Below are 14,863 nucleotides of genomic sequence, written 5' to 3' on the forward strand. Positions count from 1 at the left end.
AGTCTTAAATCAGAGTTTCTCTTCTCCTAAGTACAGTTGGTTCATGGCACCTTATTCTGGTGCTATCCTCATCCAACACCCCTGGGAAACACACACCAATGCCATGATACCCCAGCAAGAGGAACTGTATATAAGCAATTAATTTTTTTCATTTCTTTACATTCATTGTCACCTTGGTTCAATTTGTCTGAACAATGCTGAGTTTGTTTGTACCACTTTTGCCTCCTTAGCACCTTCCCTTTGCTGTTAGTTTAACACCCTCTTGGTTGCTGCAACTAGTCTCTCCATCTGAGAAGATTAGCTTTCCTACCTGTGAGATGTAGTTCACCTCATATATATATCTTATAGCCCTCTTTCTCCCATTGGAAAGTGTCCCAGAGCTCCATGACATGAAAACTCTTAGCTTCACCAGGGGTACAGCCAACCGTTCACCCCAAATATTTTTCTGCCTTCTCCATTCTCTCTCATGGAACCAAAAGGATCTTTGAGAAGATCACTTGTGCTTTCCTTTTCTTGACTTTGACATCCCTGGAGTCTTCTATAATCTGCACAGTTTCACATGATATCAAGTCATTTATTCTAATGTATACCGTCACCAGTGGATACTTGCCAAAAAACTTCATAATCCTGTCTGTTCTTGTGGTTACATCTTGTAACATCAGTAGTTCCATCAGAATCCATATCTGCTACTCAAACAAAAGGAACCACACTCCCTCCAGAACTTGTCAGTTTGCCTGGCAAATACTAAACCTCGCTGCTCAGCTCCACCCACTCATTAATAGGGAGGGATTAACTACTCAGAGACTTCAATACTGAGTCTGTTCAAAAACCCACGTCAGTTAAATGGCCCTCACTGAGCCACAAACACACATACCTGTCTCACTTGGCCAGTGTATGGCCCACAATCCCTTACAGAAACAAACAACGAATGGGCCATGCACACCACTCACCAAATTCGTCTGCCTCCAAATGCAGGAAAAAAAGCAGGAGCTTCACAGGTTGTATTATACTTAGGATTATTTAATTTAACCAAGTAATTTAATGTGAAACACTATCAAAAGGGAGATCTGCAATATGTGTTTGACTTCCATGGAAGAAGTGCATAACTAATAGCTAGTTATAGATAGCGGTAATAAACCATTTTCAGGCTATCTGCACAGGTACTACTGCGGAGAATGATTTGGAAGAGCCATCTGAAGGAAGGGATCAGAAAGAGACCCCATCAACCAGAAGGTATGAGATGCATTGTCCTAGGGATGGGGGTTCCACGACCACCACTCCCAAGAGGAGGAGACGGGTGGTGGTGGTCGGGAATTCCCTCGTAAGGGGGACAGTCATTCATCTGCCAACTAGACCGAGAGACTCGAAGTGTGCTGCTTGCCTGGAGCTAGAATTTGGAATGTTATGGAGTGTCTGCTGAGACTGATCAAGCCCTTGGACAGCTACCCGTTCCTAATTCTCCACATGGACACCAGTGATACTGCCAAGAATGACCTTGAGGAGTCACTGCAGACTACGTGGCTCTGGAAAGAAGGATAAAGGAGTTTGAGGCGCAAGTCATGTTCTCATCCATCCTCTCTGTTGAAGGAAAAGGCCCAGGTAGGGATTGTCGAACTATGGAGGTAAATGCGTGGTTACACAGGTGGTGTCGGAGAGAGGGCTTTGGATTCCTTGACCATGGGGTGTTGTTCTGGGAAGAAGGATTTGCTAGGAAGAGATGGGATCCACCTAATGAAGAGAGAGAAGAGTATCTTCATAGGCAGGCTTGCTAACCGAATGAGGAGGGCTTTAAACTAGGTTTGCCCAGAGGACTCTGACCTAAACCCTGAGGTAAGTGGGGTAGTGAGATACCGGGAGGAAACACTACCGTTGAGCCCGACAATCAAGGCAGCTTTCCACCCACCTTTATAGTTCATTCATCCAATCCATACTTCTTTAACTTGCTGGCAAGAATACTGTGGGAGACCATATCAAAAGCTTTCCTAAAGTTGATATATCACATCCACCGCTTTCCCCATATCCACAGAGCCAGTTATCTCATCATAGAAGGCAGTCAGGTTGGTCAGGCATGATTTGCCCTTGGTGAACCCATGTTGACTGTTCCTGATCACCTTCCTCTCCTCCAAGTGCTTCAAAATGGTTTAATTGAGGACCTGCTCCATGATTTTTCCAGGGACTGAGGTGAGGCTGGACAGTCTGTAGTTCCCTGAGTTCTCCTTCTCCTGAAGTCCAGGGTCCATATTTTCCTACTCTCCTTTCTTCCTTTTGTGAGGATCCTGAACTCAACCATCTCATGGTCACTGCTGCCCAGGCTGCCACCTACTTCTACTTCCCCTACCAATTCTCCCCTGTTTGTAAGCAGCAGGTCAAGAGGAGAATGGCCCCTGGCTGGCTCCTCCAGTAGCTGCACGAGGAAGTTGTCCCCAACACTCTCCAAAAACGTCCTGGATTGTCTGTGCACTGCTGTATTGCTCTCCCAGCAAATATCAGGGTGATTGAAGTCTCCCATTATAACCAGGGCCTGTGTTCTGGAAACTTCAGTTAATAGTCCAAAGAAAGCCTTGTCTACCTCATTCTTCTGGTCCGGTGGTCTATAGCACACGCCCACCATGACATCACCCATGTTGCTCTCACTTCTAAACTTAACCCAAAGACTCTCAACAGGCTTTTCTGGAGCTCTGAGCAATCATACTGCTTTCTTACATACAGTGCAACTCCTTCACCTTTCCTCCCCTGCCTGTCCTTCCTGAACAGTTTATACCTATCCATGACAGTGTTCCAGTCATGTGAGCTACCCCACCAAGTCTGTTATTCCGATCACATTATAGTTCTTTGACTGTGGCAGGATTCCAATTTTTCCTGCTTGTTTCCCAGGCTTCCTGCATTCATGTACATGCACCTAAGATAACTAGCCAATTGCTCCACTTTCTCAGTATGAATCAGGAGGCATAAGTAGAAAGCTCTGTTCCTTAAACTCCTTTCTTAATCTTAAAACCATGTTTTAGTAAGGCTATAAGCATCCTATTTCTCTCACAGGCAAAACAATAAATTATTAGCTCTGGTTGGGAAATATTTTTGATTCCGTGACAACTTTCGATGAAAACAGGAAAAAAAAATTTTTTTCATTAAAATATTTAAAAGTTTTCAGTTGTTCACCAAAAACAGAAAACTGAAACAAAACCCCAAAGAATTTTATGTAAAAGAATATTTCCCACACATTATCTATTTTGAGACAAGAACCATTTTAATTAAAAGAAAAGTTTCATATAAAGTTTCCGCTAATCCTACTGCATCTGCCTTGTTCTCCATACCCCTGACTCCATAAATGTTACCTTGCATACAAATACAGCAATTTTCGATGGAGAAATACAGCTGCCTCTCTAATGCATGCACTAGAAAAGCAGAATGGTCTGATTGCAGTACTACTAATTAATTTGAATCTTCTAAATTGATACTGTATATTTATTTGGAGATTTAGTTTCTCATGACATATTAATCCTAGTTAAAATGAGAACATATTGCAAATATGTTCAGTGACATGTGGAACAGTCTTCAATTCCTAATAATGTAGGAAAAAGTTCCTATCTGACAATCTTGTCTTCTCTCCATAAGGCCCCAAGGGCTTGGCTTCAGCAGCCTAAGAATTATGGACAGAACGAAAGGCTAATCATGGTCCTGGATCTTTTGGGGCAGAACTTTGTGAACTCCAGATTCTGAGACAATCGGTTTGGTAGCTCATGGCCTTTTGGTGAGAGGAATGAGAAAAAGAGCAAGACAGAAGGTGGGTTGCTTCCTGATATCTCTTTTTGGGACTTGTGTTTTTGGGACTCTGACTAACATGCTTTTGACCGTCAGCCATCACCCAAACACAGTACAGTTTAGCAGTTCTTCTCCTCTTCCTCTCTAGCCAGAATACACTGGTTAGAGATAATCGTGTGACCATGAGGCAGCTGAACATGCCACCAAATCAAACAATTAAAATGTTGGTGGCTGGCACTTGTAAGTAAGCACTCTTTCTGGGTGGGAATCTTCATAGTACTGTCCACTGAAATGCTGCTAGAATGGGTGAGCGCTATTGCAGAGTGCCTTGGACCATCTACCCAAAGATGTCTTAGCAGGAGTGGCAACCTGGACTAAAGCAAGTTACCTCTCAGACCCCTAATATTAAGGAAGGAGGGCAATCTAAATGCTGCCTTCCTATCCCCCTTGATGAGGATCTGTCGAGGAGGTGCTGGGTCATTACAATAGCACTGTAACACCACAGTGGGGCTAGCATAGAGTCTTCTTCCTATTTAACATTGTTTTCCTTCAAAACACGTCACTGTTTTCTTTAGTGAAATGGATTTGAGTTTTACAAGCATTTCTTAATTAGTTTGATTCCCTTAGTACATCTTCAGATGCATGTTAACACCTTTTAAATATAGTTATTAGCTTGTGTAACATACTGCAAAATCTTTTCCTTTTTAGTTTGATTTCAGGGATTTTTGTGGCTGAAAATAATTTCTCTAGTTATATTGGGAAGGGGATATCCAGAAAGGAAATGCAGACACTTATTAACCCTGATTTTTTGGCACACTGCTTTTCTTTCAAGTAATAAACCTTGCAATGATACATATTATGAAATGTACACTTTTGTACTCTACTGAAGGGCTACAACCCGATTAACCACTTATTAAGGTCCCACATATTAAGGAAAAGAAAAACTTCAGTAAGGACTTTATTAAATTGAGACTAAAACTTGATTTCATCCTAGAGGCAGTATAGTCCTGCGGCTAGAGCACAGAGAGTGACGAGGGCCTTTGTTCTGTTCCCAGCTCTGACTGTGACTCACTGTGTGATCATGGTCAAGCTACTCACCCTGTTTCAGCCTCTTTCCCATCCTGTAATACTGAGGTAGTTCTTATTATGAGGCTTAATTAATTGATTTTAATAAAATGCTTTGAGATTGTCAAGTGGAATGTGCTACATAAGTGATCAGTATTATTACTCATTTATTATATCACTTTAGGTGTTGACGCCAGATCAAAATTACCTATTGATTTTGGACCTTGCTCCTACAGTGTCCAGTTTTGATTCTGAGTCCACCAATTTCTTAGAATTGCTCCAGGGGAGCTCAGATTTAGAGCTTTCATCCATGGAAGAGGCCCCCTCCCTCAGACAGCAAGGAGCTTAAAATAACAGTTTGCCATTTGGTATACATAGTCTATATGTAACCCTTGGCAAAAATAAATATCTGAGCTGGTTAACCCTTTGGCTTGTTAGATTGGACTCCGGATCATATAATCAGTAACGTTAAGTATACATTCTTTTCAATTTGTTAGATGTAGTGTTATGTGATCTGTCCCTACTGTAATTTTGAGTGACAGATAAATGGCATTCACAAAAATAAACTTATGTGAAATTAAAGTATTTCTCTAATAGGAGTTTTGCCCTGAATAGGGACTGCAGGTTTTGTCCCTGTTTTATCCAGTTCAGCTCAAATGATATTACGGACTCAGTTCAATGGACTCAGAACCAGCCTCAGTTTTCTGTGTCCAATCTCAATCTAAATGTATCGCTCCAGGTGCATCCTTGTTAGCTGTTTAAAATATAGTGGTTGCTTCTAGTATTATTCCTCATTATGAGTACTGTAGTAATTGCTCAAACCAATAATGCCTTAGCCACTGGCTAAATAAATAAATAAAATAAAATGTTTGAATGGTGACCACTGCAGTGGGATATAATATTGTGTTCTCTCTCTAGTCCAGTCCTTTACGAGCAAGCTGTGCTCTTCAGGTCTTGCTACATCTTCTCTGCCATAGCTTCCCCAAAGCCCTACCCTTTCATGCATGACATTCCTTTCTAAATTTCTCCATGGTGTTACCTAACCCAGAAGCATGGATGGAGCATCAGAATGAATCTTTCTGGGTCTGATCTAAAGACGGTTGAAGTCTGTGGTAGACTTTCCACTGATTTCAATGGGCTTTGGATCAGGCCCAGAAAGATTTACAGATCTGATTGAGCCGCTTCCCGACGCTCCCATTGGCCTGGAGTGGCGAATCACGGCCAGTGGGAGCTGCGATCGGCTGAACCTGTGGACGTTGCAGGTAAACAAATCGGCCCGGCCCGCCAGGGGGGCTTACCCTGGTGAGCTGCGTGCCAAAGGTTGCTGATCCCTGGACTAGATGATTGCATACTTCCAATTGATTTCTAAAATCAATTTCAATGCAGAAGAACAATGATATAAGCAGAATTTTTTATCTAATATAACTGCACTTCTTATTTTTCTATTCAGTTGTCATCTTAGTATAGCAAAATCACAAAAGAGACTAAGAATTTATAATTAGGCCAAGAAACTGATGTCATGACTTTACTCACCCCAAGACATGCTATAAACAACAGAAAAATACAGTGGATCATATCTGATTGATTGATATTATAAATGGAACTTATAATTAAAAACAGGGAAAGCAGTTAGACCAATGCCATTACTCAAATGTTCAGATGCTTGGGGAAATTAGATGTCTTAGGGGCTTTTGGAGCCTTTCATCTCTAGATCACTTGTTCAAATCCAGCCAATATACTGTGATTTAAAGGGCTCTGATAGCTATTTAGTGGACTTCGTGAAATTATTTGATAAGTCAAGTTGCTATTGGACATTTGTTCAGTTAAACAGCAGTTCCACTCTTCACTCTGATTTGCACTTTTGTTGGCAATCTCAGCAGAGAGACAAAAGACTGATAAGGTTTGGAGAAGGACCAGCCATCTCATGTCTAAGATGATTCTTGGCTAAAGCCAGTGTGGGGGGAATGCATAATATTGCTTCTTTTACATTACACTGTCAAAGTAGGAACAATTGGGCCAGATTCTCAGTTGGTGTAATTTGATGTAACTGCATTGACTTCAGTGGAGCTATGCTGATTTATAACAGCTGAGGGTCTGGTCCTTGTCTCTAGGACTGCTACTACAGCAACGTTAATGAAAACAGAATTCACTGAAAATCTTGTTTCGCCTCTTGGTGCCCCCCCACCCCAACTTTAGGTTCTTATCTAAGCCTTGCTTGAACTATCCAGATCTCTTGAGTCTGCAAAATTAGGCTGGGAATCACACTCCCTGCTATCAGTTGAGCTAGAAATGACAAGAGAAGAATTTTTCCAATGCTTTGTTCCAACTGAGAAATAGGACATCAGGTTTTGAGTAAAAATGAAAAATGATCTTTTGGGGAAAAGAAAAGAAAACAAAACTTTTAAGAATCTTGAATTTTGTTTTTTTTGTTTAAAGCTTTTGGTTCAGGTTTGGTTTGCACTCTTGGAGAAAATTCAGTGGCTCCCTCCCCCTAATCGATTATCTTATCCCTACAACTGACATGGACATGACACTCTAATTTGTGTTCATGGTACTAAAGCCATAGAGAATAAAGTTATTTAACATCAGTCATACTAAGGGTTTCCCAAAGAGCAGTGCAAGCAATGAATTAGATATTAGTGCACTGACTTTGCAGGAAAATGTAGGAGCTTTAAGTGCTCAATAGCTCATATGCCATCCTATAGGTTAGACTGGTATATTTAGGGCTCAGTTCTGCAACCCCATTTAAGTTTACTTACTACTCACAGTGTTCCAGATTTGGATCCTTAGAGAGGGACTGCATCCCAGGCCCGTGTTGACATAACACTGCTACAAAACCATGATCATGTACAAAATAACATGTAATGGTATTGTATACTTCTGCTGTCTTATTCATTTAAATAGATGTATTCAAAATGTGTGCATGCAGAGCTCTGGATGCATATATAACTCCATACAATATACTGGTATGTATTAGACCAATAGTCAAAACTTAAAACTTTCTGTTTCCTCAAAATCTAAAACTTAACCACACATTTTGCATAGTAAAGAACTTCTTAGACTGAAAAGGCATTGTGATAAATAAGACACTCTGAGTTGGCACAATGAGGAGAACATGTTGATGGTCTCGGATCAGTGAGAGCAGCATGCATCTGGTACTGGCATAGTGACAATCTTATTCTCCCTATCAGTATTTGTTAAATTCCCGTCTGGCTTTCACTTGGCTCATAATGCTAAGACTGGCCAATTGTGAGTCTCCAGTGTCATCTGCATGTTGTGGACTAGTTATATATTTCCATCTAGCTACTGTTGGATTTTTGATCTCCTTTCAAAAGGATGCTGAAACAAAACACGCCTAAAGTTTCAAAAATCATCTGTTTTACCTTGGTATTTTTCAAACTTGCTGGGAGAAAGTCTACTGGATTCTGCATATCTGTAAATCCAGTAATGTGCTGCAGAGTTACAATGGCATTCTCCATTGTTGTTTGAGTAAGTGAGAAGGTTTGAGATAAGTTGACTTTTAGACGGATTCCTAGAGTTATAGTTGCACCCTGAATGCTGCTGCCTTGCAAACTAGGAATTAAACAGAGAGCCATGTTGCTTTGTGTTCTGTTGCAATCATGAAATGGAACAAAATCAATGTTAGTTAGAAGGAAAGAAGATATAGTTAGAAGTATTTAATAATGTATGTAGTGACATGAATGTACACCTCACTCTATAGCAGAAGTTGGTGCCTAATAGATCCCTACCCCAAAGTGATTACAACCAGTACAGACAAGGCAGAAAACACACAGAGTGCAGACAAGCCATTAGAGATTGAAACTGCATTTGTGGCCTTTTAACTATTATTGACGCTGTGACCTGTTTTTACTGAATTTAGAATTTTATCCTGGTTGTCCATTACTGTTTTGGATTGGTTCAGATTTCATGTGTCTCGTCTAGAGTAATATACTACAATAATCCGGAGGGTTAGAATATCAGGGTTGGACGGGACCACAGGAGGTCATCTTGTCCAACCCCTTGTTCAAAGCAGGACCAACCCCAACTAAATCATCCCAGCCAGGGCTCTGTAAAGCCTGACCTTAAAAACCTCTAAGGAAGGAGATTCCCCCACCTCCCTAGGTAACCCATTCCAATGCTTCACCACCCTCCTAGTGAAAAAGTTTTTCCTAATATCCAACCTAAACCCCCCCCCCCGCTACCTGAGCCCATTACTCTTTGTTCTGTCATCTGCTACCACTGAGAACAGTTTAGATCCATCCTCTTTGGAACCCCCTTTCAGGTAGTTGAAAGCAGCTATCAAATTCCCCCTCATTCTTCTCTTTTGCAGACTAAATAATTCTAGTTCCCTCAGCCTCTTCTCATAAGTCACGTGCTCCAGCCCCCTAATCATTTTTGTTGCCCTCTGCTGGACTCTTTCCAATTTTTCCACATCCTTCTTGTAGTGTGGGGCCCAAAACTGGACACAGTATTCCAGATGCGGCCTCACCAGTGCCGAATAGAGGGGAATGATCACATCCTTCGATCTGCTGGCAATGCTCCTACTTATACAGCCCAAAATGGTGTTAGCCTTCTTGGCAACAAGAGCACACTGTCGACTCATATACAGCTTCTCATCCACTGTAACCCCTAGGTCCTTTTCTGAAGAACTGCTGCCTAGCCATTCGGTCCCTAGTCTGTAGCAGTGCATGGGATTCTTCTGTCCTAAGTGCAGGACTCTGCACTTGTCCTTGTTGAACCTCATCAGATTTATTTTGGCCCAATCCTCTAATTTGTCTAGGTCCCTCTGTATCCTATCCCTACACTCCAGCGTATCTACCACTCCTCCCAGTTTAATGTCATCTGCAAACTTGCTGAGGGTGCAGTCCACACCATCCTCCAGATCGTTAATGAAGATATTGAATAAAACTGGCCCCAGGACTGACCCTTGGGGCACTCTGCTTGATACCGGCTCCCAACTAGACATGGAGCCATTGAGCACTACCTGTTGTGCCGATGATCTAGCCAGATTTCTATCCACGTTATTGTCCATTCATCCAGCCCATACTTCTTTAACTTGCTGGCAAGAATATTGTGGGAGACTATATCAAAAACTTGGCTAAAGTCAAGGAATAACACATCCACTGCTTTCCCCTCATCCACAGACCCAGTTATCTCCTCATAGAAGGCAATTAGGTTATTCAGGCATGACTTGCCCTTGGGGAATCCATGTTGACTGTTCCTGATCACTTTCCTCTCCTTCAAGTTCTTCAAAATTGATTCCTTGAGGACCTGCTCCATGATTTTTCTAGGGACTGAGGTGAGGCTGACTGGCCTGTAGTTTCCTGGATCATCCTCCTTCCCTTTTTTAAAGATGGGCACTACATTAGCCTTTTTCCAGTCATCCGGGACCTCCCCTGATTGCTATGAGTTTTCAAAGATAATGGCCAATGGCTCTGCAATCACATCTGCCAACTCTATTAGCACCCTCAGATGCAGTGCATCCGGCCCCTCAGACTTGTACTCTTCCAGCTTTTCTAAATAGTCCCAAACCACTTTTTTCTCCACAGAGGGCTGGTTACCTCCTCCCCATACTGTGCTGCCCAGTGCAGTAGTCTGGGAGCTGACCTTGTTAATGAAGACAAAGGCAAAAAAAGCATTGAGTACATTAGCTTTTTTCCACATCCTCTGTCACTAGGTTGCCTCCCCCATTTAGGAAGGGGGCCAGACTTTCCCTGACCACCTTCTTGTTGCTAACAGAAGTTACTCTTGTTACTCTTAACATTTCTTGCTAGCTGCAACTCCAAGTGTGATTTGGCTTTCCTGATTTCACTCCTGCATGCCTGAGCAATATTTTTATACTCCTCCCTGGTCATTTGTCTAATCTTCCACTTCTTGTAAGCTTCTTTTTTGTGTTTAAGATCTGCAAGGATTTCACTGTTAAGCCAAACTGGTCACCTGCCATATTTAGGATTCTTTCTACACATCGGGCTGGTTTGTTCCTGAAACCTGAATAAGGATTCTTTAAAATACAGCCAGCTCGCCTGGACTCCTTTCCCCTTCGTGTTATTCTCCCAGGGGATCCTGCCCATCAGTTCCCTGAGGGGTTACTTTGTTTCTATAGCTACTACAATCTGTAAATATTATCTCTCCTCATTGTGTGAATGTAAATTGGAGAATTCAAAAAGCCATAGACCTATGCCATATTTGACTGATAATTTGCAATGGCTAGTTAGCCTGGTAAACAAGCTACAGGTAATTGTACTCTTTGGATATGTGATTTTTTTTTTAAACCTCTTTTTACCCCGTCTCTTTGAGTTGTGACTGTTCGCACAGTGGGGCAAGGTCTATATTAAAGACCTACACTATTGTTTTTAAAATGTGTAAACTGAACGTTTTTGATCTGGACAGGGAGTTCAGCGCTTATCCTTATGCGACTGTCAGTGTAAATATGCATAATTACTTACATGGTTTGCACCTCATGCCTTATTCTTGACTAATATGGGATACATTATAATATTTGCTATATTTAAGTGATAACATGAATTAAATCTGAGTTTGGATCCTGACAGTGACTTACTGGTGACAAACAAATACCAGAGAAAAGCTGTGTTATTTGTGGTGTATAAAAAGTATGGTGTTTTTCAAGTTTAATTTAAAAAATAAATTTAAAAAACCAGGCAGAATAATGCACCATAGGATAGTGAAGTAAATTGTCAGACCAATGTATTTTATTTTAAATGGTTCTGGTTGGATAGTTAAACTGATTATTGAAGTTTAAATGTAATCGCTAAAATGAGCTGATGTGCATTTTCAGTTGAGCCCGTAATGCACGTTCCTTTGTGCTACTTCATTCAGAGGTTTGGTTCTGATAGATGGGAAAGGGAACATTGTACATCTAGACACCTTTCTGGAATGGCAAGAAAATGGACCAAGTAGACAAGACGGCTTCTTTACTAGACAGTAAATCCAGCGAGGACACAGGAGTTAGAGGGAAACTAGGTTGAATCCTAAAAATACTATGTCAGCTCCTTATTTAGTTACTTCATTCTTTTTTTCTAGCGAAGTCCTTCCGTACTTTTCTTCATACTGCCTGTATTAGAGCAAGAATCCTGAGTGAACATATGGAATTGTTTGAGAGTTTCACCGAAGTTAATGCAGCAAAAGAATTTCCAAGCTGCCCGCACTGCTGCAACAGATCAGGGAAAATAGCTGTGATAGATTGAAATGTTTCTGATTAAAAGAAGCATTTCAAGAATACACTTTCAGTGAAAAGCAAAGGCCATGCACATATGAGTATACACTGGGGAGGGGAATTCTCCCTCCCACAGTGGCTCCTGAATGCTGCTGTAAAAATCCTGGAACTGGTAAAGGGAGAGTTTCTTTGGTACAGGCATTGCACAGGCAGCCCTAGTTTGTCATATGAGGCACCCCACAAGTAGGGAACATGCTAAGGACTGGAGCGGGTAGATGCACAGCCATATGGGCATTCGCAGTGTTGGCAGTACTTATGCTGGGGGATCCCCAGACCCTTTTTTCCCTTGGGCTACAAGTTCAGTGCTGCACCTCCAAAAGGCACAGTACAGAATCTCAGTCTGGGTGTTTTGTGTCTGAGTGCATGCACCCTTACAAATATTCAATGCGTTATAGGCTTAAATCTCATTGACTCAAAAACTCCATCTGCAAAATGTGTTTTTTGTCATAGTAAATGCCCATCCCATGTTCCGGGAGACCTTAAAGAATTTAAACTGTCTAATAACAATTAATATATTACATACAAAACTGCCTATATCAACTTCTCACTGCCTATATAATTGCAACTTCTGCAACCAAGTATGGCATTGATATAGATTATAATATAATTTCTTCCAGTTCTCTCTCCATTCCCCTCTCCCTCCCTGACAGAAAATACACAATGTACAGCTGCATGTCTACCAGGTTAACCAGTCAGGTCCTGTGGGGATAAAAATGGAGGGAAGCACATTCTTTCACCAAAGTGGTGGTGTTGAAGACTCCCTCTTGATAGCTCTATCTCTCTCACTCTGAGGGAGTTCCAACTTGAGTGCCTCTGCTAACTTCAACTGTGACAATATGGCTCTAGAGTGTCAATCTCTTATGTAACAGGGGTCCAAATAATGAAAGGTTTTCAAGATCAAACCCAACACCTTGAACCTCCTGGGCACCCATAGGCAGGCACTATAACTTACAAAGCCCTATTGTTATGCTCACTGAGATGTTGAAGTCAGTATTTAATATATGTAAAATGTTATATAAATCTAACAATTATTACTACATGGGACAATATCTGAAGTTCACTTTGTCCCACATATAGTACTAAGTAGATATGACTCACACTGTTGATACAATTTTCACTAGTCCTGTTTTAGGTCTTTTTAAGGCTAGATCACTACATTAAGGTAGATCAGAATTTGTGCATGTGTGTGTTGTGTGTATTTGGGTAAGCAAAATTATAGTGCTTTTCCATTTGCAGTCACATACCCAAATTGAATCCTGAGATGGTCACCTATCTTCTGCCTTGTCTACACTAGAAATGGTTTGGCAGTAGAGCTATACTAGCAAGCCCTCATAGTGTAGGGGCAGCAAACCCTCATAGTGTAGGGGCAGCTTATATAAGCCAAAGATTGTTTTGCTAATATAGTTTATACCAGTTATCCAAACAAAAAAGTTGTACTGGCAAAAGGACCCTTTCCTGGTCTAACTGCATCCATACTAGGACTTTTCTTGGCATAGCGAAATTGGTTAGGGGTATGATTTTTTCACACTCACAACTGACATATCTATATTGGCAAAACTTTTTAACACTAGACCAAGTTCAAAGTTCCCACAAAGAGTCAAAATGGTACCATTCTTTTATTAATTAGAATATCTTTCTTATAAGTATTTTCTTTTAAAACTGTCACAATTACATCACTGATATAAAAGATATTTTTGCGTGGAATATAGAAGTAGCAAGCAGAAAGACAGCTTTAGTGTGAATTTGGCCAATAAACATGTGAACCAATCAATGGCAAAAGTCAAAGGTTACTGTATTTGCCTTTAAGGTCAAAGCAGGAATGAAGCTACTATAGAAGCATCCAGAGTTGAGAAGTCAAATACTTATTAACGTTGAAGGAAAGTCTGAGCTGATTACCAGGCTTCCAATAGGATTCTAGATTCCTCTTTCAAATAAAACACAATCAATATCATCCATCACAGCAGTCCTATTTATTAGATTTTTTTTTATTTATTTAGGAGGTCTTTGCAGAGTTCAATTTGTCTTATGGGCTTCACTTTGATATACCAGAAGCAGAGTCTTCTAGAGCTATATATATATATATATATATATATATATATATATATATACTGTGTATCCCTTCCTGCATTAGTGTTCTTCTTCCAACCCAAGAGAGTAATCCATAATAAAATAAATAGATAAATATAACTTCATTTTATCTGAACTCCCATAGTTCAGGGGAGCAGGTAGAAAAGTATTAATTTTGGTCCACATCTAGTGATGATACTGAGAGTAATGCATAGTCAATGATGTGATGCTTACTGAACAGGAGGGCTAAGGTACTGAAATTAAAAAATTGCTTACTTTATGTTTGTACTTTCTCAGTGTATTACTTTTCATAAAGTTTCATTGGGACATTCAGGATGTCATTAAGCATAACCCCATTATAACACTTTTTAATAAAAGATTGCAATTATGTAAATACATGTACACTAATTACACAATTAGGCCTACAGTGATTACATTATCTACATAGACAATGATCTAAAATTACATTAAAAACAAAGTCACACAATACAAATGACATTAAAAACATTATGGTTGTCAGAACAAAAAGTAGGGAAATGCAGAGTCAAAGTTAGGCTAGATTTTCAGCTCGTATAAACTAGCGTCACGTCATTGAAACTCTTATCCATGTCTGCTCACAATTATAGCAGCCAGGGATGCCCTAATCGCCCCCTTTTTACCTTTTACCCAAGACCCCTGTTCCAGCAGTTGATAGGAAAATGACACAGGAAGAGACAATGTGACTGTACTTCTCAAGCA

At 40.6% G+C, this 14,863-nt stretch overlaps 1 long non-coding RNA gene across 1 annotated transcript in view; it reads left to right on the plus strand.

Moving 5' to 3' along the window:
- Positions 1-14,082, plus strand: part of LOC120400147 — a 51,419-nt gene extending 37,337 nt beyond the window's left edge. The window contains exons 2-3 of the long non-coding RNA XR_005595566.1: positions 3,613-3,781; positions 11,866-14,082. This is a non-coding gene — a long non-coding RNA (uncharacterized LOC120400147). The remainder of the gene's footprint in view (positions 1-3,612; positions 3,782-11,865) is intronic.
- The last annotated feature ends 781 nt before the right edge of the window (positions 14,083-14,863 follow it).

This window comes from Mauremys reevesii, linkage group 3, assembly GCF_016161935.1.
Source record: "Mauremys reevesii isolate NIE-2019 linkage group 3, ASM1616193v1, whole genome shotgun sequence".
NCBI classification, from domain to species: Eukaryota; Metazoa; Chordata; order Testudines; family Geoemydidae; genus Mauremys; species Mauremys reevesii.